This window comes from Pinus tabuliformis, chromosome 8 (genome assembly GCF_031772625.1).
Source record: "Pinus tabuliformis cultivar Carrire ecotype Pingquan chromosome 8, CPIR1, whole genome shotgun sequence".
Taxonomy (NCBI): domain Eukaryota; kingdom Viridiplantae; phylum Streptophyta; class Pinopsida; order Pinales; family Pinaceae; genus Pinus; species Pinus tabuliformis.
In genome coordinates this window covers 1,736,963,916-1,736,968,122 of record NC_142294.1, presented here as the reverse complement: position 1 = coordinate 1,736,968,122, position 4,207 = coordinate 1,736,963,916, and the positions used below count along the sequence as shown (strand labels likewise).

Here is a 4,207-nt window from a genome sequence, read left to right as displayed (position 1 = left end):
ATTTGTTTAAGGGGAATTTGAATATTGAGTTTCACCAACACAAGATTTAAAAAACATACATGAGATTCTTTACAAATGCAATGTCAGTTAGTAGCTACATAGATTTTGTCATGCTAACATGAATGAATTTTTTTGGAAGATGGAGCAAACCAAACTTCTGAGGCATGCAATGTAATTTATATGAGCTTTTCAATGTTAAAAGTAGTCTTGACCCAATTTAGTCGTACAAAGAAAATTCAAAGACAAATAATTTCCAGAGTATATAGTTGTATATATTTACATCATCATACATCTATAGAATGTTGCCTATCCTATTGGTACGCTAGAAAAGGACTTGATCGTGGTTGAATCTTAAGGGGGAAAAAAGATAACATCTCTCATCTCCCAGCGATGTACAAAGCCATAATGCAATGGCCATTGGCTTTGAATCTCATTCATGAATGCAATTACAACTTTCTCATATGTGCCAAATTCTAAGGTACATTGATATACAATGCTCATCTGATTCACCCAAAACCACTCACGTCAAGCTCCCTTTCCATGGTGGATATAGTGGTATAACCATTGGAATTCCAGTCCAATTCCGCTGCCATTTTGAGAATTCATTAATTCTTGTTTGAGCATTTTTTTAGCTCGATTCATATAATATTTTCATGCGGAAATAGAGCACTAGAAAAGGTTCATTATATTCGGGCAAAGATAGAGCAGTAGAGAAGGCTGCTTATTTTTATGCGGAGATAGAGCACTAGGAAAGGTTGATTAGTTTTATGGAGAGATAGAGCACTAGAAAACGCTAATGTCATTACCATGGGTTGAACAGAAAGCATGCCATTCCTTCACAAGCTTCCTTTTTCTTCAGACAAAGGATTGCCATTTTCTTCTGCGTGTACTATGCCACTAGTAGACAATTCGTGCAAAATAATTGAAGAGTCCTTGGTCCCAGAGAAAGAGAAAGAAGAAGAGATATTTTCTTCCCCTGCCAATTCTTGCAGCCTCATATGCTTTCTTATTTCTTCCTGCGAAAACTGCACCATTGAATCATATGCATACCTTGACTGTTTTCCACCACCAACCTGCAAATTTTCTGTAGTTGAACTCTCAATGTTCAAAGTGAGGAAGGTGTATGCAGACGAGTCTGTAGTATAGCCCAATTGATGGGAAATTTCAGATTCTGGAAATACACAAAATATTTTAGGCATAGTAAAAAAAACAAAAAAAAAAATAGACCTAAAACATTCGCTTTTCACTTTTGATGTGAAATCAGAATTTCTCGAACAGGTAGCTACCAATCCAATTGACTCCAAGTTGTAACTTGCTAGAGTTTCCCTTGCGTTAACTCTTGAACTGACCACAAGTACTCTTATGTTACCTCACTACAAGTTTGCAAGTGTCTTTGGACCTGTTCAAAAGGGAGGCACACAATCAATGTGACATTTTAAGTTCAGACTTGTCTATAGCATAGTAGAGTCGTGTGCAATGAATGGAAGCCGAGAAAGAGCCTATATCCCTTACCTCCAACGGTTCATACAACCTTCTCTGCACCTCCATCTGCATCCACAGGGACCCTAAGATCTCCAATGTGCCGCTATACAAGAAAATAATGCTAGTTAGATCTTCCTTCTCTTGTTGCATCATTACTATTGAAAAATAAACCGTAGGCACAATGTTCATATAAATGTCATAAGTTGCCAATGTAGACTTAAAGGAGAATGCGGGTGCCTAATAAACATTGACTGAGTGTTTAATAAGCATGGAGTAAATTTTTGAACCCTTAGCTTTACAAACTCAAAATTGAGAACTTTTTGTTACCTGTTGGTCAACTATTTTATAATGACTCTGCAGAAGCATATTAATAATAAGCTATGATTAAATAGGAAACAATACACCCACGTTAAGTACTCACAATGCCTTACATTATCGAATCCATATTTTCATTAGGTCACTTCAACCTCTTTCTTTCTAGGTAAAGGCTAGGGAGAGAGACTGGTGTGTATGTTCATGCTAAACAAAAATATTTGTTTCACGAGAATTTGAAAATTGAGTTTCAGCAACACAAGATTCAAAAAAAAGTACGGGGGGTTCTTTACAAATACAATATTAGTTAGTAAATACATAAATTCTGTCATGCTAACATGAATGTTTTTTTGGAAGATAGATCAAACCAAACCTCTTAGGCATGCATTGTAATTTATATGAAATTTTCAATGTTAAAAGTAATCTTGACCCAACTCAGTCGTACAAAGAACAATCGGAGACACAGAATTTCCAGAGTATATAGTTGTATAATGGCATTATTTACATCATCGTACGTTCTATAGAATGGTTCCAATCTTATTGCTACACTAGAAAAGGACTCGATCAGGGTTGAAACTTAAGGGGAAAAGAAGAAAGGATCTCTCATCTCCCAGCAACGTATAAAGCCATAATGCAATGGCTACTGGCTATGAATCAGGTTCATGAACGCAGTTACTGGTTGCTCATATGTGCCAAAAAACTAAGCCACATTGAGATACAATGCTCATTTTATCAATCCAAAACCATTCACATCAACCTCCCTTTCCTGGGGGGATATGGTGGTATAACCATTGGAATTCAAGTCCAGCTGCCATTTCAAAAATTTATTATTCCCATTGGAACATGTTTTATATTTATTCCTATTAAATTGTGTTTGTCTCATTTATTTGACTATTTTCATGCAGAGATAAAACACTAGAAAAAGCTAAATGTTTTTATGCAGAGATAGAGCACAAGAAATGGTTGATTACTTTTATGCAGAGATAGAGCACTAGAAAAGGTTGATTACTTTTATGCAGAGATAAAGCATTAGAAAAGGCTGATTACTTTTATGCAGAGATAGAGCACCAAAAAAGGGGCGGATTACTTTTATGCAGAGATAGAGCACCAGAAAAGACGTTGATTACTTTTATGTAGAGATAGAGCACCAGAAAAAAGGCTGATTACTTTTATGCAGAGATAGAGCACCAGAAAAGGCTGATTACTTTATGCAGAGATAGAGCACCAGAAAAGCATAATGTTGTTTCCAGGGTTTGAACAACAAACACACCGTTCATTCCCACACTTCCCCTTTTGTCATTTCCATTTTCTTCGGATCGTACTATGTAGCTAGTAGACTTCTCTTGCAAAACAACTGAAGAGTCCTTGGTCCTAGAGAAAGGAGAAGGAATATTTTCTTCTCCTGCCAATTTTTGCAGCCCCATATCTTGTCTTATTTCTTCTGGATGAAACTGCACTACCTTATCATATGCATGCATCGATTGTTTTCTACCACCAACCTGCAAATTATATGCAGGATCTTCTCTGAACTCTCATTGGAAGTGAGGTGGCCACATGGCTAGACTTATTAACGGGAAATTTCATATTCTGGAAATAGCCAAGATATTTTAGGCATATCAGATAAAATCAAATAAAAAAATGTAGACTTAAAACATTCGCTTTTAACTATTGAGGCCAACGAATCCGATTGACCCCCACTTTGTAACGTGCTAGAGTTTCCCTTGCTTTCTGTTGAACTAGCTGCAAGCACTTTCTCTGTTACTTCCCTACAAACTTGGAAGTGTCTTTGGACCTGCTGAAAAGAGAGGCACAAAATCATGCGACATTTTAAGTTCAGATTTCTATATGGCATAGCAGCGTCATGTACAATGAATGGAGGCCTCGAAAAGAACTATAGCCCATACCTCTAGCGGTGTTGTGCCTCCATCTGCATCCACAAGGACCCCATGATCTGCAGTGTGCTTAGATACACGAAAAGAATGTTAGCTAGATCTCCCTTCTCTTATTACCTCATTAGTCTTGAAAAATAAGCAATCATTTGGAGAGGATAAAATGGTCCATGGACCATAAAACAGATCGGCAGTCCCAAATAGAAATAAACCAAAGCACACAGTCTCGACTCACCTCAGTCCTAACAGAATTGAAATCCGTTTTTCACAAAAACACCATAGAAACTTTGTCAAGAATCCGATGGTGTTTTGTAAATTGATATGCTCTGTAAACTATGCATTTCAGAGTTTCCTCCTTGTCTGGGGAATGGCGTTATCTGTTTATCAACCCCTTCCATCCAACTTACGAGATGTCACTGGATCACGACAGGCAATATACTCATTGTACTTGATATCTCTGGACTCAAATGTTTTGCTGTCTTTTGAAGCCTAATTTGCCCCAACTATATAATGGGCTCCAAAAT

The 4,207-nt window shown here is 37.1% G+C and overlaps 1 long non-coding RNA gene across 1 annotated transcript; it reads right to left on the bottom strand.

The window, feature by feature from the left end:
• Positions 1-208: 208 nt before the first annotated feature.
• On the bottom strand, positions 209-3,585 carry LOC149243043 (uncharacterized). Its single transcript, XR_016245765.1, has 3 exons — positions 1,513-3,585; positions 1,287-1,399; positions 209-1,171 (listed from the first exon to the last, which is right to left on the bottom strand). It is a non-coding gene; the product is annotated as an uncharacterized LOC149243043 (long non-coding RNA).
• Between the last annotated feature and the right edge of the window lie 622 nt (positions 3,586-4,207).